The sequence below is a fragment of the Anser anser genome (genome assembly GCF_964211835.1).
Source record: "Anser anser genome assembly, chromosome: W".
NCBI lineage: Eukaryota > Metazoa > Chordata > Aves > Anseriformes > Anatidae > Anser > Anser anser.
Window position 1 is genome coordinate 9,800,322 of NC_139731.1, and position 24,655 is coordinate 9,824,976.

Genomic DNA, 24,655 nt, shown 5'->3' on the forward strand with positions numbered 1-24,655 from the left:
CATAAGAACAACTCATCTACCGGCTGTCTACCTATAGCTAAACCACCATGGTCTCCACTAGGCAGAAAGCTCTTTCTAGAAAGTCTGTGGCCACCCAGACTGAGTGTCCGCTCAAAAATGCGGCAGTTCAGGTCTCTGGATGCACGGAGTGCCTGAGCCTGTTGCTGCCATCTGAGGGCAGCAGAGACATCATGTGTGTGAGGTGTGAGCAGGTGGATGACCTGGTCAGCCTGGTGGCAGAGCCCAAGGAGGAGGTGGAGAGGTTGAGGCCCATCAGGGAGTGTGAGCAGCAGTTAGACTGGTGGAGCAACTCCATGCCAGGCCTGAAGGAAAGGAACTAGGGTGAGACACCCCAAACAGCGGTGGACCCCCTGCCCTGTCGCTGTCGGGCAGGGGGAGGGGACCTAGGAGATGAGGAGGAATGGAAGCAGGTCCCTGCTCGGCGTCGCAGGCAACCCCCCTCCCTACCGGCCCCGCCTTCCCAGGTGCCCTTACACAACAGGTTTGAGGCCTTGGAGCTTGAGAGACTGGTGGGTGAGGATGAGGTGAAAAGTCTACCCAGGAGGATGCCTAGGGCGAGGAAGTCGACTCCGCACCTCAACACTGCCTCCACTAAGAAAGAAAGAAGGGTGATCGTTGTAGGCGACTCCCTTCTCAGGGGAACAGAGGGCCTTATTTGTCGGCCTGACCCCACCTGTAGGGAAGTCTGCTGCCTCCCTGGGGCCAGGGTCAGGGACATTGCCAGAAAGCTTCCTACCCTGGTTCACCCATCTGATTACTATCCTCTTTTGATAGTCCAGGCTGGCAGTGATGATACTGAAGAGAGAAGCCTGAAGGCTATCAAACGGGACTTTAGGGGACTGGGACGATTAGTAGATGGAGCGGGAGTACAGGTCGTGTTTTCCTCCATCCCTATAGTGGCAGGGAGGGGTACAGAGAGGACCCGGAAAGCCCACCTGATAAACACATGGCTCAGAGGCTGGTGCCAACACAGAAATTTTGGGTTCTTTGACCAAGGGGCGCTTTACTCGGCACCCGGCCTGATAACTGCAGATGGGTTCCACCTGTCTCTAAGGGGAAAACGGATCCTAGCCCAGGAGCTGGCAGGGCTCATTGAGAGGGCTTTAAACTAGGTAAGAAGGGGGATGGGGCTGAAATAAGGCTCGTTAGAGGTGTGCCAGGGGGAACAATGTCAGGGCTGGGGGAGAAGGCAATGGCCCAACTGAAGTGCATCTACACTAATGCACGCAGCATGGGCAACAAACAGGAGGAGCAGGAAGCCATCATGCAGCAGACTAGCTATGACTTGGTTGCCATCACTGAAACACGGTGGGACCACTCCCGTGACTGGAGTGCTGCAATGACTGGCTCTAGGCTCTTCAGAAGGGACAGGCAACAAAGGAAGGGTGGTGGTGTAGCTCTCTATATTAGAGAGTGTTTTGATGTTGTGGAACTCAAGGCTGGGAATGATAAGGTTGAGTGCCTATGGGTTAGGATCGGCGGGAAGGCCAACAAGGCAAGCATCCTGGTGGGGGTCTGTTATGGACCGCCAACCCAGGACGAGGAGACGGATGAGGAGTTCTACAGGCAGCTGGCAAAAGCCGCGCAATCGCCAGCACTTGTTCTCGTGAGCACATCAGCTTCCCAGACATATCCTGGAAATGCAATTCAGCTCAGAGGAAGCAGTCTAGGAGGTTTCTGGAGAGCGTGGAAGAGAGTTTCCTGACGCAGGTGGTTAGTGAGCCTACCAGGGGAGGTGCCCCGCTTGACCTTCTGTTCACAAACGGAGAAGGACTGGTGGGAGATGTGGTGGTCAGGAGCTGTCTTGGGCAGAGTGACCATGAAATGGTAGAGTTCTCGAGTTCTCTATTCTTGGCGAAGTCAGGAGGGGGACCAGTAAAACCGCTGTCTTGGACTTCCAGAGGGCAGACTTTGAGCTGTTCAGGACACTGGTTGGCAGAGTCCCTTGGGAGGCAGTTCTGAAGAGCAGAGGGGTCCAGGAAGGCTGGGCACTCTTCAAGAAGGTAATCTTAATGGCTCAGGAGCGGTCTGTCCCCACGTGCCCAAAGACGAGCCGGTGCAGAAGAAGACAGGCCTGGCTGAACAGAGAGCTGTGGCTAGAGCTTAGGAAAAAAAAGAGGGTTTATGACCTTTGGAAAAGAGGGCGGGCCACTCAGGAGGACTATAAGGATGTTGCGAGGCTGTGCAGGGACAAAATTAGAAAGGCCAAAGCTCATCTGGAGCTCAATCTGGCTACTGCCGTTAAAGATAACAAAAAAAGTTTTTATCAATACATGAACACGAAAAGCAGGACTAAGGAGAATCTCCATCCTTTACTGGATGCGGGGGGAAACTTAGTTACAAGGGATGAAGAAGGAAAAGAAAAAGGAAAAGGAAAAGGAGAAATTAACAATTGGTCAAATACAATTGCACATATATGATATAGTAACAAGCGTTGTGTAGGTTGTGAACATGTAGTACTCAGCCAATGAGGAAACAGGGGAGGAGTTAAGCGTCGAGTAATATGGAATAAAAGGTTATGATACACTTGTGCTGTGCACTCCTGCTTGCAACACACACACCATTGCAATCGCGAATAAAAATGCTACTTCACAGAGATCCTTGCCTGAGCCTTTGTTGTTGGCTGCAGATTGTTTCTCACAATCTGGCGGCTCAGCCGGGATCCAGTCGCCTACTAGGGAGCCCTGTTATCACTGCAGCAGTAAGGCATACCCTGCTGATTTTAGCAGTCCTGTGCCTTGGTGACCGTGATTCTGCAGAGGCACTTCTCCCAGTTTAGTGTCATCAGCAAACTTGCTGATGGTGCACTGTCCTGGTACCAGTTAGGACAGAGTTAATTTTCCTCCTAGTAGCTGGTAGGGTGCTATGTTTTGGATTAGGATGAGAAGAGCGCTGATGTTTTAATTGTTGCAGAGCAGTGTTTACACCAGGCCAAGGACTTTTCAGCTTCTCACTCTGTCCTGCCAGCGAGCAGGCTAGGGGTGCAGCAGGAGCTGGGAGGGGACAGACCCAGGACAGCTGACCCAAACTGGCCAAAGGGGTATTCCATACCATCTGACGTCATGCTAAACAATATATAGGGGTGGCTAGCCGGGGTGGGGGGGCCAGCTGCTCGGGGATAGGCTGGGCATCGGTCAGCGGGTGGTGAGCAATTGCATTGTGCATCACTTGTTTCATACACATTATCAGTAGTAGTACTATTATCATTATTATTATTATTATTATTATTATTATTATGTTCCTGTCTTAATAAACTGTCTTTATCTCAACTCACAGGCTTCACTTTCCCGTTTCTCTCCCCCATCCCAGAGAGGGAGGGGGGAGGGTGAGCGAACGGCTGTGTGGTGTTTAGCTGCCGGCCGGGTTAAACCACAACAGTCCTTTTGGCGCCCAACGTGGGGCTCGAAGGGTTGAGATATCGACAGATTTGACCAGAGTGTGTTAAACTAAAATTGATATAAGTATTGGACCTGCTTAATAGTTGCTAGTCACGATGTTGATTGCCTTAATCTCCAGTCTGCTGTGCCTGTTTTCCAAATTGAGTTTTATAGCACGTTACTTTCTGTATGTGCTCCCTGTTGCACTGTTTATCCTTTCCGGGCCCTGGTTTAAGATTGTTATGGTACTGTTCGGTGTAACAATGGCTTATGAAATGATGAAATATCTGGTCACGACTCTAACCTGGTATTTGTACTCAGCACTGCCGTCAACTCTATACTTTAGAAACCATATCTCGGAAACTATTAGCAATTATACCTATTGCCTTTTTTCGTCAGGGAGCCAATCTGTGGAGGGGACAGGGGAAGACATGTTTCCCTACCTGTTCACTCTCCCTTTCTCCTTCACCACCCTCTTATCCCCTGAGCTAGTTACAGTGGTTCTCCAAGATGTTGAATATCCTTGGGATACTCAGACGAGCATGTTCTTGTTGTTATGTCTCCTGAATGCGCTTCAGGTTTTGTTGAGGGTTAAACAACTACTTAGGAATCTCATCCGGAGATTTGTCTTGAGGCGGGATAGTTGCGAGTGGCAGGGAGTGTGGGAGGATATGGGCAGGTTTCTAGAGCAGCGGGCACCTCCAGTGTTTTGGACATTCACCCCTGAACAACTGCAAAATCCTAAAAAGCTGGCAGAATGCTTGAAAAAAAGGTGTCATGACTCTGGCAGTTCCAAAGTGACACAAATCACTGTAGCGTGCTGGGGTCTGGCTTGTGCCTATCGAGCTGCAATTGATGCTACTATCAACCTAGCAACAGCTCCTGCAGCCGCTCCAGTTCCAGCCCCTGCAGCCACTCCAGCTCCTGCAGCCGTTCCAGTTCCAGCTCCCGCAGCTGCTCCAGCTCTGCAGCTGCTCCAGTTCCAGCTCCTGCAGCCGCTCCGGCTCCTGCAGCCGCTCCAGTTCCAGCTCCTGCAGCCACTCCAGTTCCAGCTCCTGCAGCTGCTGCAGCTCCCGCAGCTGCTCCAGTTCCAGCTCCTGCAGCCGCTCCAGTTCCAGCTCCTGCAGCCGCTCCAGTTCCAGCTCCTGCAGCCACTCCAGCTCCTGCAGCTACTCCAGTTCCAGCTCCCGCAGCTGCTCCAGCTCCAGCTCCCTCAGCCACTCCAGCCCCTGCAGCAGCTCCAGCTCCTGCAGCTGCTCCCACTCCTGTGTCTGGGTCAGAGAAACGAGCTGTAGCAGTGCAAGTTGCCCCTGAAGAGGGTATTCCAACCCCTGTGGCAGACCCTGCAAGACCAAGCAAGTGGACCACCATGGAGAAGGGAATTCAGTACCTGAGGGTAGGAGGGTATTGGAGGCTGAAGTGAGTCTAACTGGGAATGAGTGGCAAAAGCACCGTATTGTGACTGGCCCAGATGCTCCGTGCATCCTTGGCATAGACTATCTTAGAAGAGGATATTTCAAGGACCCAAAAGGATTCCGCTGGGCTTTTGGCATAGCTGCCTTGGAGACAGAGGACATTAAACAGTTGTCTACCTTGCCTGGTCTCTCAGAGGACCCTTCTGTTGTGGGGTTGCTGAGGGTGGAAGAACAGCAGGTGCCAATCGCTACCACAACTCTGCACCGGCGGCAATATCGCACCAACCGAGACTCCCTGATTCCCATCCATAAGCTAATTCGTCAACTGGAGAGCCAAGGAGTGATCAGCAAGACTCATTCACCTTTTAATAGTCCCATATGGCCAGTGCGAAAGTCTAATGGTGAGTGGAGACTAATGGTGGACTATCGTGGCCTGAACGAAGTCACGCCACCACTGAGTGCTGCAGTGCCGGACATGCTAGAACTCCAGTATGAACTGGAAACAAAGGAAGCCAAGTGGTATGCCACAATTGATATCGCTAATGCATTTTTCTCCATCCCTCTAGCAGCACAGTGCAGGCCACAGTTTGCTTTCACTTGGAGGGGAGTCCAATATACTTGGAATCGGCTGCCCCAGGGGTGGAAACATAGCCCTACCATTTGCCATGGACTGATCCAGTCTGCGCTGGAGCAGGGGGAAGCTCCTGAACACCTGCAGTACATCGATGACATCATTGTGTGGGGTGACACTGCAGAAGAAGTTTTCGAGAAAGGGAAGAAAATAGTCCAAATCCTTCTGAAGGCCGGTTTTGCCATAAAACAGAATAAAGTTAAAGGACCTGCATGAGAGATCCAGGTTTTAGGAATAAAATGGCAAGATGGACGTCGTCAAATCCCAATGGATGGGATCAACAAAATAACATCTATGTCTCCACCAACTAGCAAAAAAGAAACACAAACTTTCCTAGGTGTCGTGGGGTTTTGGAGAATGCATATTCCAAATTACAGTCTGATTGTAAACCCGCTCTACCAAGTAACCCGTAAGAAGAATGCTTTTGAATGGGGCCCTGAGCAACGACAAGCCTTTGAACAAATTAAGCAGGAAATAGTTCATGCAGTAGCCCTCGGGCCAGTCCGAACAGGACCAGATGTAAAGAATGTGCTCTACACCGCAGCCGGGGAGAATGGCCCCACCTGGAGCCTCTTGCAGAAAGAACCTGGGGAAACTCGAGGTCGACCCCTGGGGTTCTGGAGTCGGGGATACAGAGGATCTGAGGCCCGCTATACTCCAACTGAAAAGGAGATATTGGCAGCATATGAAGGAGTTCGATCTGCTTCGGAAGTGGTCGGTACTGAAGCGCAGCTCCTCCTGGCACCCCGACTGCCGGTACTAGGCTGGATGTTCAAAGGAAGGGTCCCCTCTACACATCATGCAACTGATGCCACATGGAGCAAGTGGGTTGCACTGATTACTCAGCGGGCTCGAATAGGAAACCCCAGTCGCCCAGGAATCTTGGAGGTGATTATGGACTGGCCAGAAGGCAAATACTTTGGGATATCATCAGAGGAGCAGGTGGTCCGTGCTGAAGAAGCCCCACTGTACAACAAGCTACCGGAAAATGAGAAGAAATATGCCTTGTTCACTGATGGGTCCTGTCATATTGTGGGAAAGCATCGGAGATGGAAAGCTGCTGTATGGAGTCCTACACGACGAGTTGCAGAAGCTGCTGAGGGAGAAGGTGAATCGAGTCAGTTTGCAGAAGTGAAAGCCATTCAGCTGGCTTTAGATATTGCTGAACGAGAAAAGTGGCCAGTTCTCTATCTCTATACTGATTCATGGATGGTAGCAAATGCCCTGTGGGGGTGGTTACAGCAATGGCAGCAGAACAACTGGCAGCGCAGGGGCAAGCCCATCTGGGCTGCGGCATTGTGGCAAGATATTGCTGCCCGGGTAGAGAACCTGGTTGTAAAGGTACGCCATGTAGATGCTCATGTGCCCAAGAATCGGGCTACTGAAGAACATCAAAACAACCAGCAGGTGGATCAGGCTGCTAAGATTGAAGTGGCTCAGGTGGACCTGGACTGGCAACATAAAGGTGAATTATTTATAGCCCGATGGGCCCATGACACCTCAGGCCATCAAGGTAGAGATGCAACATACAGATGGGCTCGTGATCGAGGGGTGGACCTGACCATGGACACTATAGCACAGGTTATTCATGATTGTGAAACATGTGCTGCAATCAAGCAAGCCAAATGGTCAAAACCTCTTTGGTATGGAGGACGATGGCTGAAATATAAATATGGAGAGGCCTGGCAGATTGATTACATCACACTCCCTCAAACCCACAACGGCAAGCGCCACGTACTTACAATGGTGGAAGCAACCACCGGATGGCTGGAAACATATCCTGTGCCCCATGCCACCGCCCAGAACACTATCCTGGGCCTCGAAAAGCAAGTCCTATGGTGACATGGCACCCCAGAGAGAATTGAGTCAGACAACGGGACTCATTTCCGAAACAACCTTATAGACACTTGGGCCAAAGAACATGGTATTGAGTGGGTGTATCACATCCCCTATCATGCACCAGCCTCTGGGAAAGTTGAACGATACAATGGACTGTTGAAGACTACACTGAAAGCAATGGGTGCTGGGACATTCAAAAACTGGGATACAAATTTGGCAAAGGCCACCTGGTTAGAAAATACCAGGGCATCTGCCAACCGTGCTGGACCTGCCCAATCAAACCTGTTACGCACTGTAGAAGGGGATAAAGTTCCTGTAGTGCACGTAAGAAACATGCTGGGTAAAACAGTCTGGGCTACTCCTGCCTCAGGAAAAGGCAAACCCATTCGTGGAATTGCTTTTGCTCAGGGACCTGGATGCACTTGGTGGGTAATGCAAAAGAATGGGGAGGTCCGGTGTGTACCTCAAGGGGATTTGATACTGGGTGAGAATAGCTCATGAGTTGAATTGTAGTATGTTAATTATTATATAATACTGTATGTCATCACTACCATGATTGCTATATATCATAGATGAAAATGGTGATTAATTAGAATGTATTGGAAAGAGTGTAACCTGAGCATGACATAAATGGTATGGAATAAGGGGTGGATATGTGTCCTGGTTCCAGTTAGGACAGAGTTAATTTTTCCTCATAGTAGCTGGTAGGGTGCTATGTTTTGGATTAGGATGAGAAGAGCGCTGATAACATGCTGATGTTTTAATTGTTGCAGGGCAGTGTTTACACCAGGCCAAGGACTTTTCAGCTTCTCGCTCTGTCCTGCCAGCGAGCAGGCTAGGGTTCCAGCAGGAGCTGGGAGGGGACAGACCCAGGACAGCTGACCCAAACTGGCCAAAGGGGTATTCCATACCATCTGACGTCATGCTAAACAATATATAGGTGTGGCTAGCGGGGGTGGGGGGCCGGCTGCTCGGGGATAGGCTGGGCATCGGTCAGCGGGTGGTGAGCAATTGCATTGTGCATCACTTGTTTCTTACACATTATTATTAGTAATACTATTATCATTATCACTATTATTATTATTATTGTCATTATTATATTCCTGTCTTAATAAACTGTCTTTATCTCAACTCACCGGCTTCACTTTCCCGTTTCTCTCCCTCATCCCAGAGAGGGAGGGGGGAGGGTGAGCGAACGGCTGTGTGGTGTTTAGCTGCCGGCCGGGTTAAACCACAACAATAGGGGATGTGATACACCCACTCAATACCATGCTCTTTGGCCCAAGTATCTATAAGGTTGATTCGGAAATGTTTATTAATTGTTATTAATAACAATTTATTTTTATTTAACGTTACTAATTTCTATAATAAATGTTATTAATTGTTCAACATGACGTCAGATGGTATGGAATACCCCTTTGGCCACTTTGGGTCAGCTGTTCTGGGTCTGTCCCCCCCCCCCCAGTTCCTGCTATACCCCCAGTGTGCCCGCTGGCAGGACAGAGCGAGAAGCTGAAAAGTCCTTGGCTTATTGTAAGCACTGCTCTGCATCAATTAAAACATCAGCATGATATCAACCTTATTCTCATCCTAAATCCCAAAGACAGCACCCTACCAGCTACTAGGAGGAAAATTAACTCTGTCCTAGCTGAAACCAGGACACATATTTAAGTGGAACCTCCGATGTTCCAGTTTGCACCCATTGATCCCTTGTCCTATCATTACATGCCTCTGAGAAGAGCCTGGCTCCGTCCTCCTGATACTCACCCTTTACGTATTTATAAACATTAATAAGGTCACCCCTCAGTCTCCTCTTCTCCAAGCTAAAGAGACCCAGCTCCCTCTGCCTTTCCTCGTAAGGGAGATGGTCCATTCCCTTAATCATCTTTGTGGCTCTGCACTGGACTCTCTCAAGCAGTTCCCTGTCCTTGGCGTAGTGTAAGCACTTCTCTGCAACAATTAAAACATCAGCATGATATCAACAATATTCTCATCCTAAATCCCAATGCCATGGTGAAGAGGGCATGGCGCAGCAGTTGGCACAGCAGTTCACACAGGGAGGGTAAGCAGGGAGGGCAGAACGTGGGTGATTTTGTGTTCTGGGAGCAGCACAGGAAGGGCCTTCTACTGCAACAGGAATGGTGTCACAGAATCACAGAATTATAGGGGTTGGAAGGGACCTCCAGAGATCATCGGGTCCAATCCCCCTGCCAAAGCCATTTCCCTAGAGCAGGTTGCCCAGGTAGGTGTCCAGACGGGCCTTGAATATCTCCAGAGAAGGAGACTCCACAACCTCCCTGGGCAGCCTGTTCCAGTGCTCCGTCACCCTCACCATGAAGAAGTTCTTTCTCATGTTGGTGCGGAACTTCCTGTGATCCATTTTGTGGCCATTGCCCCTTGTCCTGTCCCCACAAACCACTGAGAAGAGGTTGGCCAAATCCCTCTGTCTCCCACACCTCAGGTATTTATACACATTGATGAGATCCCCTCTCAGTCTTCTCTTCTCCAGGCTGAACAGACCCAGGTCTCTCAGCCTTTCCTCATAGGGAAGATGCTCCAGGCCCCTTATCATCTTTGTGGCCCTCAGCTGGACTCTTTCCAGGAGATCCCTGTCTTTTTTGTACCAGGGAGCCCAGAACTGGACACCTGCCAAGACTGCCGGTTTGAGGCTGAAACTCAGATGGGGGTCCGCAACCTGCCTGGGCAGATGCCTACACCAAAACAGACCTCTCGAGGACTGAAACGGCTGCCCAGACCCTCAGATACAGGGAACTACAGAATCTGGAAGTCCCCCTAGGTCCTGAAGGCAGAGGTGGGTGTTGTGGGTGTGTACTGGGTCTGGCTGGGATGTTAACTTTCCCTGCAGCAGCCCATACAGTGCTGTGCTCTGCACTTGTAGCTAAAACAGCAGTGGTATCACACCAGTGTTGTGTCTGCTGCTGAGCAGTGCTGGCACAGCATCAGGACTCTCTCTATCCCTCCTAGGGGGTGGGCAAAAAGTGAGAAAAGAAACATCACCAGGGCAGCTGACCTAAACCAACCAAAGGGATATTCCATACCATATGATGTCACACTCAGCAATAAAAGGTGAAAAAAGGAAGGAGAGGGGAGGGGTGGGCTCTCGTTGCGAAAAAGTCTGTCCTCCCGAACACCGGCTACATGCGTTGAGGCCCTGCTTCAAGGATGTGGTCAAGCATCACTGATTTGTGGGAAGTAGAGAGTAATTTCTTTCCTCTGCACTTCCACACAGCCTTTTTTTAAAAAAAAAAATTATTTTTTTCCCTTTCCCCTCCCTTTTCCCCTTTCCCTTTTTCCCTTTAGTTAAATTGTTTAATTAATAATAATCTTTCCTTATTAATTATTTTTCCCATTAATTAAATTATCCTTATCTCAACCCATGAGTTGTTCTTTCCTTTACTTCTTCCACCTCCTCTTCTAAGGAAGGAGAGAGTGAGAGAGGGGTTGTGGTGGAGTTCAGCTGCCTAGCACGGTAAAACCACTACAGAGTGCAAGTGTGCCTAGCCAGATAAGCTTTTAAAACAGGTGGCTCTGTTGTGAGAGGAACTCACCAGGCAACGTAACATCCAGGAATCTGAACGGGAGACTGACAAATGGTATTATGCACTGACACAGGCTGAGCAACAGCCCTGCCACAAGTCCTGGAAAGGGGAAGGTAAACAAGCTTCCAGCCCCGAATGAACACATTTGAAAGACTCAGAGGACAAGGGAGAGTGGACCCTTGCCTCTGATCGAAGCTGGAGAAGGAGTCTCCCCCTTGCCCCTGAAGTGCCCTTGCACAAGAAATACAGTGCTCTAGGACTGGAGAGAGAAGACTCCGGGAGAACTACTGAAGACCTCATAAAGGCCAACCACACAAAGTTGTCTCAGTCTCCCACCTGCATCAGAACCAGTGCCACAAAAAAGGCATGAAGGGTGCCTTTTCCGGGGACCACAGAAACATGGTGGGATGAATCACACAACTGGAAAACTGGAAGAGAGGGCTACGAACTCTTCAGAAGAGATAGGCAGGGAAGGAGGGTTGTGGGTGTCGCCCTCTATGTTAGGGAAGGGATTGATTGAGAAGAGATGCCTGTGAGAAACAGACACAAACAGGTTGAGATCTTGTGGGTAAAAGTTAAGGACCGCACCAATAAAGGACACCTTGTGGCCAGGGTCTACTACAAGCTGCCTGATCAAGGGGAGCCTATTGATGAGGCCTTCTTGCTTCAGCTACAAGAAGCGTTGTGCTTGCAGGCTCTCATCCCAGTGGCGGACTTCAACCACCCGGATGTCTACTGGAAAAGCTACACGGCAGGCTGTAAGCAGTCCAGGAGACGCCTGGAGTGCATCAAGGATAACTTCCTGGTCCAGGTATTAGACAAACCAACCAGAGGAGAAGCGTTACTGGACCTGGTGCTCATCAACACAGATGAGCTCATTAAAAAGGTCAAGATGGAGAACAGGAGAGGTGCTTGGACAACAGGAGAGATACCTGAAGACTGGAGGATAGCCAATGTCACTCCGGTCTTCAAGAAGGGCAAGAAGGAGGATCCGGGAAACTACAGGCCAGTCAGTCTCACCTCTGTCCCTGGAAAGGTGTTGGAACAGCTTGTTCTGGATGCCATCTCCAAGCAACTGGAAGAGAAGAATGTTATGAGGAGTAGTCAGCATGGATTCACCAAGGGGAAGTCGTGCTCGACCAACCTCGTTGCCTTCTATGATGACATCACCAGCTGGGTAGATGGGTGGAGAGCAGTGGATGTCATCTACCTTGACTTTAGCAAGGCTTTTGATACTGTCTCCCACGACATCCTGATAGCAAAGCTGAGAAAGTGTGGGATAGAGGAGTGGACAGTAAGGTGGGTTGAGAACTGGCTGACTGGCTGAGCTAAGAGGGTGGTGATCAGTGGCGCAGAGTTCGGCTGGAGACCTGTGACTAGCGGTGTTCCCCAGGGGTCGGTGCTGGATCCGGTCTTGTTCAACATCTTCATCAAAGACCTTGATGAGGGAATAGTGTCCACCCTCAGCAAGTACAACGATGATACAAAGCTGGGAGGAGTGGCCAAAATGCCAGAAGGCTGTGCTGCCATTCAGCGAGACCTGGACAGGCTGGAGAGATGGGCAGGAAGAAACCAAATGAGGTTTAACAAGAACAAGTGTAGAGTCTTGCACCTGGGAAGGAACAACAGCATGTATCAGTACAGGCTGGGGGATGACCTGCTGGAGAGGAGCTCTGAGGAGAAGGACCTGGGGGTCCTGGTGGACGACAGGTTGACCATGAGCTAGCATGGCCCTGCGACCGAACACAGATCTCAAGCTCATCCTGTGTATTTCCCATGCTCTGCGCATTGGTATACAGGCAGTTTAGGGAAGCAGCAGATGCAGTTACCCCTGGAGGGATGCAAGAAGAAGATTCCGGATGGGGTATCGGGATCATTACCTTCTCTGAGGAGCCCTCAGACAATCCTATGGGACAACTCAGAGGTTTTTCCCTACTATCTTCAACAGTGACAGCAGTGACAACTTCCCCCAGCCCTTCTCTGTCACTTTTAGCTCCCTTCCCTTCCCCCATCAAACCTAGTTTAAAGCCCTGGTAATCAGCCCAGAGAGCTTGCTCCCCAACACTCATGTGCCCCACTTGCTGAGTTGGAGTCGGTCATCAGCCCACATACCTGGCTTCTCAAAGGCCTGCCCAAGATCGAAATACCCAAATCCTTGGTCCAGACACCACCCCCTCAGCCAGTCGTTCACCTGTCCCATTCTCCTCCTCCTTTCTGGGTCCCGGTCACCCAGCGGGAGGACAGAGGAGAACACTACCTGCACCCCCGATCCCTTCAACAACCTTCCCAGGGATGCAAAGTCCTTTTTAGTATTCCTCATTTTTCTAGTTGCAGCTTCCCAGGATCCAACCTGAATGACAACAAGAGGATAGTAGTCCTTCGGTTTAATGAGCTGTGGCAGAGCCTTCCTAACATCTCTGACACATGCCCCAGGAAGACAGCACACCTCTCTGGATAGATTATCTGGGTGACAAATGGGAGCCTCAGTGCCCCTCAGCAAGGAGTCTCCAATCACTAAGACTCTCTGCTCTTTTTTTGTGGCACTGGTTGTGATGCGGTGCCCCGTCCGGCCCCGATCCCTATACTCAGTACTTCCCCCAATCTTGGCACGCTTCTCAGGGTTGTTTCCTGGATTCTGACTACTGTCCAGACCCTCAACCTCTTCCTTTTCCTGCCTGAGAGCCTCAAATCTATTACCCAAGGACACCATGGGGGTTGGTGGCACCGTGGGTGTCGGGGGCAAACGTCTCTTTCTGCTTCGAGCTGAGACGAGGGTCCATCCCCTTTTCTCTTGTGGGCAGTCAAGCCCTCTGTCCTGCATGTGATCAGCTGGGTCAGCTACTACCCCTTGCAGGGACTTAGGAGGGGGCTGCTGGGCATCAGCAGGGGCAGGTTGACACCTCCTATCTGTCACCCTCAGAGACTCCCAGGAGCCCCTCAGGCTGCTGCTTTCTCGCTGCAGCCCAGCCACCTGCTTGAGGAGTTCCTTAAGCAGGGCACACCTGCACCCATGACAGCCCTCTCTTCCCTCAGGACCCAGGTGGGTCTCCAGATTCCGGAGCTCCCCACAGTCATCTGTCTGGACTGCCACTTCCCCCATCAGGGGATCCATCTGAGTGCCCACATGAGCCCAGAGAGGCAGTATCTCCTCCGTTTGGGTTGCCGCCTCGGACCGGCTGCTGCGACAGGTGCCCACCATGGTGAATTCTAGGTGCAACGAGGCAGAGTTCCCCGAGGAGAGGAGGGGAAGAGAAAGGGAGGTGGGAAAGGGAGGAGAGGATCCTCCTCGCAATCCCAGACAGGAGTACAGACTGGGAGAAGAACTCATTGAGAGCAGCCTTGCAGAGAAAGACTTGGGAGTTCTGGTGGATGAAAAGCTTGACATAAGCCAGCAGTGCGTACTTGCAGTGCAGAAGGCCACCTGCATCCTGAGCTGCACCAAAAGAGCAGTGGCCAGTAGGGTGAGGGAGGTGACTGTCCCCCTCTATTCTGGCCTCCTGAGGCCTCACTTGGAGTACTGCGTCCAACTCTGGGGCCCCCAGCACAAAAAGGATGTAGATCAGTGTGGTGGTTTTACTCAGGTGGGCGGCCGAGCTCCACCACAACCGATCTCTCACTCCCCCTCCTCAAAGAGGAACGGGGAGAAAATACGATGAAAAGGGCTCAAGGGTTGAGATAAGGACAGGGAGATCACGCAGTAATTATCGTGACGGGCAAAACAAACTCAGCATACGGAGATAGTAAGATTTATTGCCTATTACTAACAAGCTAGATAAGTGAGAAACAAAGGAAAGAAACCAAAAGCACCTTCCCCTCATCCACCCTCTTCCACCTCCTCCCTCCGAGCGGCGCAGGGGAATGGGGGAACAGGGGTTATGGTCATTCTATAGCGCTTCTTCTCTGCCGCTCCTTCTTGGTCACTCTTGTCCCTTGTGCTGTGGGGTCCCTCCCATGGGATGCAGTCCTTGCTGAACTGATCCAGCGTGGGCTGCCCACAGGCAGCAGCTCTTCAAGAACTGCTCCAGATATGGGTCCGTACCACGGGGTCCATCCCTCAGGAGCAAACTGCTCCAGCCTGGGTCAGCAGCAGCTCCTGCCAGGTCACCTGCTCCTGCGTGGTCTCCTCTCCACAGGCTACAGGTCCGTCCCGGAATCTGCTCCGGCAGGAGTCTTCCACAGGCCGCAGCTTCCGTCAGTGCAGGTCCACCTGCTCCACCGTGGTACTCCATGGGCTGCAGGGGGACAGCCTGCTTCACCATGGTCCTCACCACGGGCCGCAGGGGACTTCTGCTCTGGCTCCTGGAGCACCTCTCCCCCTCCTTCTTCACTGACCTTGGCACCTGCAAGGCTGTTCCTCACTCCTCTCACTCTCCCAGCTGCTGTGTGGCGCGGCGTTTTTTTTTCCCCCATCTTAAATATGCTCTCACAGAGGCACAAACAACATCACTTATTGGCTTGGCGCTGGCCAGCGGCGGGGCCCTTACCTAACATGGGGCAGCTTCTAGATTCTTCTCGCAGAAGCCACCCCTATGGCCCCCTGCTACCAAAACCTTGCCACGTAAACCCACTACAATCTGTTAGAATGGGTCCATAGGATGTCCACAAATAGAATCCAGGGGCTGGAGCACATGTGCTATGAGGAAAGGCTAAGAGAGCTGGGGATGTTCAGCCCAAAGAAGAGAAGGCTACAGGGAGACCTCACTGTGGCTTTTCAGTACTTAAAGGAGACTTATAAAAAAGATGGAGAGTGACTTTTTGCTTAGTCAGATAATGATAGGACAAGTAGTAATGGGTTTCAAGTAAAAGAGGGTAGATTTAGATTAGATATAAGGAGGAAAATCGTTACTATGAGGGTGGCGAGGCACTGGAACAGGTTGCCCAGAGAAACTGTGGATGGTCCATCCCTGGAGATGTTAAAGACCAGGTTGGAAGGGGCCCTGGGAAGCCTGATTTAGTGGGTGGCATCCCTGCACATAGCAGGGGGGTTGGAACAAGATGATCTTTAAGGTCCCTTCCAACCTGAGCCATTCTATTATTCTATGATCCATTGATTCTATGATTTCAATTGTCACCCAGGCGAGCACATTCTCACCTGGCTAATTTGATGCTGGGACACTGGGGCTGGTAGCCAGGAACTAGAAGGCAAGGAAGCCAAACTGCTAGGATCCCACTCTGGAGAAAGGGTCCTTGATAGAGAAATTGGGAGAGAGACACAGGTTCTCAGCCTCTGGAGGCAACTTCTGTCAGGTGTGAAAGAAAGGTTTTCCCACAGGGAAGATATTGTTTATCGACTAGGCAATTGGACCAATTGGACCACCATGGAGAGATGTCTCCAGCACCTGAGGGAATTAGCCGTGCTGGAGATGGTTTATAGTTATTTGGACAATGACCAGACATCCAAATGTCTGACCAGATACTGATGAAGTCCAGTGCATGCCATCCATGTGGCGGAAGTTTGTGCAGAGTGACCCATCATCACATGCCAGAATACTGGCAGCAATGAATTGGAGAGATGGGATGGGACCAACAATGGATGTGGTTTCCAGGCAGCTTCATCAGTATGAAGAAAATCTCTGCCCCACTACAGGCCTGCATCTCTGCTGTGGAGAAACTGTCCCAACAGGTCCACCACCTTGAAGAATATGTATCTTCCTCCTCACCCAGATGGAGCAATATTTCAGCCATTAAGAGTCAGCATTTTCCTGCTCGAGGGAGAGAGTGCCAGGAATGCACACCATGTGGCACCCTATGGTTTTATCTGCGTGACCATGGGGAAGACATGAGGAAGTGGGATGGTGAACCTACCTCCACCCTAACAGCTTGGGTACGTGAACTGCAAGGAACTACAGCAGAAAAAAAGGGAGTCTCCTAGAAAAATTACTGCTCTTTTTTCTGTTGGGAAGTCCCGCAGAGGGAGTAGAAGGGCTTATGTTACTCCTAGCCCTGATGAAGGGACTTTTGCTTCGCATTTGCAAGAATTAAGTGACAGGTACTCCAACCAGGACTAGAGGGGCACTGCCTCTGGCCAGGCAGAGGAAAGAGAAACTGGATTTACTGGACTGTGTGGATCTGATGGCCTGGCACATCAAACCTGCAGGAGCACAACACTCTAGTGAAAACCGGTGCACAGTGTACCCTAATGCCATCAGGCTACAACGGGGCAGAAACCATCTGTATTTCTGGAGTCACAGTGGGATTCCAAAAGCTAACTGTGTTGGGGACTGAAGTGAGCCTATCCAGGAATGAATGGCAAAAGCACCCCATCGTGACTGGCCCAGAGGCACCGTGCATCCTAGGCATAGACTACCACAGGAGAAGGTACTTCAAGGACCCTTTAAGTACTGGTACGTTTTTGGCATAGCTGCCTTAAGAACAGAGAGGATTAAGTAGCTGTCTACCCTGCCTGGCATCTCAGAAGACCCTTCTGTTGTGGGATTTCTGAGGGTTGAAGAACAGAAGGTGCCAATCACTACCACAGCGGTGCACCGGCAGCAATATCATACCAACAGAGACTACCTCTTGTGGTTTAACACAGCTGGCAGCTAAGCACCACAAAGTCATTTGATCACCCTCCCAAGAGAATCAGGAAAAAAATAGTAAAAGCTTGTGGGTTGAGATATAGACAGTTTATTAGGGCAGAAAAGAAAGAAAATAATAATAATAAAGACAGTAGTAATAAGAATAATGTGTACAAAACAAGTGATGGAGAATGCAATTGCTCACCACCACTGACCAATGCCCAGTCCATCCCCAAGCGGCAGTCCCACACATTCCCTGCCAGCCGCCCCCTATAAATTGTTAAGCATGACATCATATGGTATGCGATATCCCTTTGGCCAGTTTGGGTCAGCTGACCTGGTTCTGCCCCTTCCAGCTTCTTGTGCACCCCCAGCCTTCTCACCGACAGGGGCGAGTGAGAAGCTGAAAAGTCCTTGGCTTAGTGTAAGCACTGCTTTGCAACAACTATAACATCAGCCTGTTATCAACATTATTCTCATCGTAAATCCCAAACACAGCACCCTACCAGCTACTAGGAGGAAAATAAACACTATCCCAGATGAAACCAGGACAATCCCTTTTCCCCATTCATGAGCTGGTTCATCGACTGGAGAGCTAAGGAGTGATCAGCAAGATTCACTCACCCTTTAAATAGTCCCATATGGCCAGTGAGAAAGTCTAATGGCGAGTGGAGGCTAACGGTGGACTATCGTGGCCTGAATGAAGTCATGCAACTACTGAGTGCTGTGGTGCTGGACATGATAGATCTTTAATATGAACTAGAGTCAAAGGCAGCCAAGTAGTATGCCACAAGTGATATCGCTAATGCATTTTTCTCCATCCCTCTGACAGCAGCGTGCAGGCCACAGTTTGCTTTCACTTAGAGAGGCATCCCATACACCCGGAATTGACTGCCCCAGGGCTGGAAACAGAGCCATAACATTTGCCATGCACTGATCCAGACTGCACTGGAACAGGGGGAAGCTCCTGAAAACCTGCAGTACATTGATGACATCATTGTGTGGGGTGACACAGCAGAAGGTTTGGAGAAGGGGAAGAAAATAATCCAATCCTGAAAGCTGGTGTTGCCATTAAACAGAGTAAGGTCAAGGGACCTGCACAGGAAATCCAGTTCTTGGGGTAAAATGGCAGGATGGACATCGTCATATTCCAGTGGATGTGATCAACAAAATAACTGCTATGTCTCCACCAATTAGCAAAAAGGAAGCGCAAGCTTTCCTAGGCCTTGATGGGTTCTGGAGAATGCATGTTCCTGCTTGTGAGTCCTCTATATTGAGTGACTCAAAAGAGGAATCATTTTGAGTGGGGCCCCAAGCAACAACAGGCCTTTGAACAGATTAAACAGGAAATAGCTCGTGCAGTAGCCCTTGGGCCTGTCCATAGATGAACAGCTTTGCAAAACATCCTTTACATTGCAGCTGGGGAGCATGGCTTCACTTGGAGCCTTTGGCAGAAAACCCCAGGAGAAACTCGAGGTCAACCTCTGGGGTTCTGGAGCCGGGGTTATCGAGGATCAGAAGCCCATTACACCCCAACTGAAAAAGAGATACTAACAGCCTATGAGGGTGTTTGAACTGCTTCAGAAGTTGTGGGTACAGAAGCACAGCTCCTCTTGGCCCCACGGCTACCTGTGTTACATTGGATGCTCAAGGGGAGTATCCCCCATCATGCATCCGATGCTACGTGGAGTAAGTGGGCAGCATTAATCACACGGCCGGCTCTAATGGGGAAACCCAACTACCCATGAATCCTGGAAGAGATACTGGACTGGCTGGAAGGAAGAGATTTCAGAGTATCAACAAAAGAGGTAACTCATGCCGAAGAGGCACCACCATGTAATGAGTTGCCAGAAGACGGAAAGCAGTATGTGTCTTTCACTGATGAATCCTGTGACGTGGTAGGGGACCATCAGAAGTGGAAAGGTGCTGTGTGGAGTTATCCCACATGATGAGACGTGGAAAACATGGAAGGGAAAGGTGAGTCGAGTCAGTATGCAGAAGCGAAAGCCATACAACTGGCCGTAGAAATAGCCAAAAGAGAAAAGTTGCCAGTATTCTCTCTCTATTCTAAGCCATGGATGTTGGTAAATGATATGTGGTGGTGGCTACAGCAATGGAAACAAAGGAAAAAAATGGGTTGCCTGGGCCACATATCCTGGTCCATTATCTGTTCTAATCGTTTTGGGGATTCCCACTGTCGCAAATACTGACAGAAGATGCTTACACACATCCTTTGCCTTTTCTCCTGCATGGACAGATGCAAAAATACAGAAGGGGGAGATGTGGGAGTGTGGCCTTGTGGGTCGACAAGCCCCATGGTTGGTGATAACATCAGACTCTTAATGATGAGGCCGTAAGGAATGTAAAGAGTTTGGAAGGAACAAAGAAGGGTGATTCAGGAGACACCTTGTTGTCTCGGGTTGCCTGTTCTCCAGCGGTTAAGGCATGGAAGTTGCTGGGTGTTTCTGTTGCCGGGCAGAGTTGTTGACCAATGAATAGTTAGTGGAAAAGGACTGCTGTGGGGTGAATGGTATAAGAAGGGAGCCTGTCCTCAATAAGGGGATTGAGAAGTGAGAGTTGAAGTTATGCCCTCAATAAAGTGGTAGCAGTTACTGATCCTAAAAGAACCTTGGTGTCCGTGTGGTCATTTTGCCACACACCCGAGCTGAAAGGAAGCTCATACTGAAAGTCGCTGAAAGGAAGCGCACCTGAGCTGGAAGGAAGCTCATACTGAAAGTTGCTGAAAGGAAGCGCATACTGAAAGTCACTGAAAGGAAGTGCACTTGAGCTGAGAGGAAGCGCATACTGAAAGTCACTGAAAGGAAGCTCAAGCTGAGAGAAGCGGACCCACGCACACAACTGCCCCTCACTGGCCGAAGGTAAGCGGTTGTGCGCTATGGGGAATCATATGTCCTTAGAACCAAAGAATGTCCTGGTAACCTTACAGTTTATTCCCTTTATTAACAATCAGACAGTTTATGATCCTGAAACATGGGACCAAATTGAGGTCAAGGTGTGGGACTCTGCTACTAAAAATGACAAGGTTGTGGCTGGATTGCTTGGCACCTGGCGAGCAATCTCTGAGGCCTTAAAGAGCCATGTGGGACCACAATCAGAAACGTGTGGTTTGCCAGATAGTGAGGGAGCTGCAGGCTCGTCCACCGATCCGCCTGCTATGCCATCCCCCCCGCCCCAACCGCTACTGCCATCGCAGGCTTTTGCTATTGCGCCCCCTGGTGACCTGAACGTTCCTTTTTGACCCAGGCCCTATAGGCCCTGAAAAGGAGCCGGATCTGTTTCCCTTCGATCCGGGAGGAATAGGATACATAGGGCCCAAAAGCCGAGTTGCTTAACAACATAAAGCGAGACATACTGTTCCCATGACTAGCCCCTGGAACTCTCCGTTGTTTGTAATCAAGAAAAGGAATGGAAAGTGGAGACTATTACATGATCTGAGAAAAATTAATGAAGTCATGGAAGATATGGGAGCACTTCAACCAGGATTGTCATCTCCAACTATGCTCCCCCAGTCATGAACAGTAATAGTAACAGACTTAAAGGATTGTTTGTTATACATATGCCACAATTTGGAAAACTTTGCCATGTTTATGTTTCAATTGATACCTTTTCTGATTGTACATGTGTATAGGCGTACTCAGGTTTCTTATGAACCTGAACACCAGAACCCTGGTGTCCGTGTGGTCGTTACGCCACAAGCTGCTGCCTGCGGTAAGCCCACATAGTATCAGTTTGGGAAGGACTGCATCCTGTGGGAGGGACCCCCCCACTGGAGCAGAATAAGAGAGTAACCGCGAAGGAACAGCAGAGGCAAAGCGTTATGGACTGATCACAACCCTCATTCCCCGTTTCCCCTGCCGCTTTGCAGGGGAACACGTAGAAGAGGTTGGATGAGGCTGGAAGGTGTTTTTGGTTTGCTTTTAGTTCCTCACTGTTCTAGTCTGCTAGTGATAAGCAATAAATTATATTAATCTCCCTGTGCTGAGTCTGTTTTTTCCTGTGACACTAATTGGTGAGTGATCTTCCTGTCCCTATCTCAACCCTTGAGCACTTTTCATCATGAGTGAGAGAGCAGATGTGGTGGAGTTCAGCTGTCCAGTAGGGTAAATCCACCACAAGCTCTCAGACATACTGTCTGATTGTTGGCTGGTCCTGTGCGGACCCAGGATTTGGACTCGATGATCCTTGTGGGTCCCTTCCAGCTCAGGATATTCCATGATTCTTGGATTCTATTCTTTAATGTGTGCGTGACTGAGCACTGGAGTATCCATCCTTGGGGATCAAAGGGCTGGAGCCCCATCCCTGGAAGCATTTAAGGACAGGTTGGATGGGGTTTTGAGTAACCTGGTCTAGTGGAAGGGCAGCTGGAATTGTATGATCTTTAAGATCCCTTCCAATACAAACCATTATATGATTCTATGATCTTCAAAAGCCATCTGGAAAGTCCAGGAGGTTCCTGTAGTGCATTGATGACAACTTTTTGACACAGGTGGTGGAGAAGCCAACAAGGAGAGGTGCGCTCCTGGACCTTGTACTAACAAATGAGGAAGGACTAGTTGGAGATGTGAGGGTCAGGGGCAGCCTTGGCTGCAGTGGCCATGATATGGTATAGTTCAGGATCTTGAGAGGAGGAAACAGGGCAAAAAGTAGGATCACAACCCTGGACTTCAGGAGAGCAAACTTTGGCCTCTTCAGGGACCTACTTGGAGGAATCCCATCGGTCAGGGTCCAGGAAGGAGGGGGGGTCCAAGACAGATGGTCAGTATTCAAGTATCACTTCCTCCAAGCCCAAGATTGGTGCGTCCCTATGAGCAAGAAGGCAAGCAAAGGGGGCAGGAGACCTGCATGGATGAGCAGGAAGCTCCTGGCAAAGCTCAGACAGAAGAAGGAAGCTTACATGTGGAAAAAGGGACAGGCCACTTGGGAGGAATATAGGGACACTGTCAGAATATGCAGGGATGTGACAAGGAAGACCAAGGCCCATTTGGAGTTAAATATGGCAAGGGGTGTCATGGACAACAAGAAGAGCTTCTTCAAATACATCAGTAGAAAAAAGGGAGACTGGGGAAAATGTCGGCCCACTGCTGAATGGGGCGGGTGCCCTGGTGACAAAGGATACGGAGAAGGCAGTTAATGAATGCCTTTTTTGCTTCAGTCTTTACTGCTATGACCAGCCCTCAGGAATCTCAGACCCTGGAGGCAAGAGAGGAAGTCTGGAGAAAGGAGGACTTTCCCTTCTTCGAAGAGAATCGGGTCAGAGATCATCTAAGCAAACTTGACATCCACAAATCCATGGGCCCCGATGGAATGCACCCACGGGTGCTGAGGGAGCTGGCCGATGTTATTGCTAGTCCACTCTCCATCATCTTTGAATGGTTGTGGAGAACAGGAGAGGTGCCTGAGGACTGGAAGAGAGACAGTGTCATGCCATACCCCAAGCACCAGTACAGGCTGGGGCCTGTCCTGCTGGAGTGTATCTCTGCAGCGAGAGATACCTGGGCGTCCTGGTGGACAGAAGGCTGACCATGAGTCAGCAATGTGCCCTTGTGGCCAAGTTGGCAAACGGTAACCTGGGGTGCATCCTGATGAGGAGCGGCTGAGGGAGCTGGGATCGTTTAGTCTGGAGAAGAGGAGGCGCAGGGGAGACCTCATTGCACTCTACAACTTCCTGAAGGGAGGTTGTGATGAGGAGGGGGTCGGCTTCTTCTCTCAGATAACTAATAATAGGACTCAAGGAAATGGCCACAAGTTGCACCTGGGGAGATTTAGATTAGATATCAGGAAAAAAAAAATTCTCTCAAAGAGTGGTCAGGTGCTGGAACGGCCTGCCCAGGGAGGTGGTGGAGTCACCATCCCTCGCAGTGTTCAAGAAGAGCCTTGACAAGGTGCTACAAGATATGATTTAGTAGCTTAGTGGATAGTATTGGTGATAGGACAGTTGGACTAGATGATCTTGTAGGTCCTTTCCAACCTTGTGTTTCTCTGATTCTATGATTCTATGAAAATAGGTGTTTCCTCATGCAAACAGAGTAGGCACTCATATTTTTAAAGCAGTTGAGCCCTGGTTTTGGGAAGAAATCTTTTATTACATGAGCTTGCCACAGGTTTTGCAAACTACTAGATACTTTGATAACTGGCTATCTTGCATCTAATCTCACCAAGGTGATTGGATCTGGGGCAGACGCATTCTGCAGCAGAGCAGGGGATCGCAGCGTGTAGGGGGTTCCCTACATCCAGGTTCCCTCAAGGCATCTGAGGGAGCCACCAGGACCCAGCAGCCCGCATGACGGTGGCTGACAAGGTGAGGGAGGAGCCAGGAGTGCCCCTCCTCTATCATACAAAGGCAACCCCTAGGGAGTGTGGCAAACAGAGCGGGCAAGCAGGGCATGGCGCAGCAGTCAGGCGTGGTGCGGCAGTTTGCGTGGCAGTGTGCGCAGGCAAAGCAGAGTATCCCACCCTGCTCAGGAGACTGGCTCACCTATTAGCTGCCTCCCAGATGGCAAATCCAGCCAAGGTCTCTACTAGGCAGAAAGCTCTTGCCAGAAAGACTGTGGTAACCCAGAACTATTGCCTGTCCAAAAATGCAGCTGTTCAGGTCTCTGGCCGCAGGGAATGCCTGAGCCTGTTGCTGCCAATGGAGGGTGGCAGACATACCACCTGTGTGAGGTGTGAGAAGGTGTATGATCTGATCAGCCTGGTGGCAGAGCTCAAGGAAGAAGTGGAGAGATAAAGTACCACCAGGAAGTGTGAGCAGCAGTTAAACTAGTGGAGCAACTCGCTGCCATGCCTGTGAGAAAGGCACTGGAGTGATACACCCCAAATAGTGGTGGACCCTGTTGTGGTTTAACCTGGCTGGCAGCTAAGCACCACACAGCTGTTCGCTCACCCTCCCCCCTCCCTCTCTGGGATGGGGGAGAGAAACAGGAAAATGAAGCCTGTGGGTTGAGACAGAGACAGTTTTTTAGGACAGGAAAAAAAAATAATAACGATAATAGTACTACTAATAATAATGTGTATGAAACAAGTGATGCACAATGCAATTGCTCACCATCCGCTGACCGATGCCCAGCCTATCCCCAAGCAGCCAGTCCCCCCACCCCAGCCAGCCCCCCCTATATATTGTTTAGCATTTTGCACTCCGTACAATCTTCCGCCACATGGGTGGTGTACATTTCACTTCATCTGGATCTTTGGATAACTGGTCATTGTCTAGGTCCTCATAAATCACCTGCCATACGGCTAATTCCCTCAGGTACTGGATTCCCTTCTCCATGGT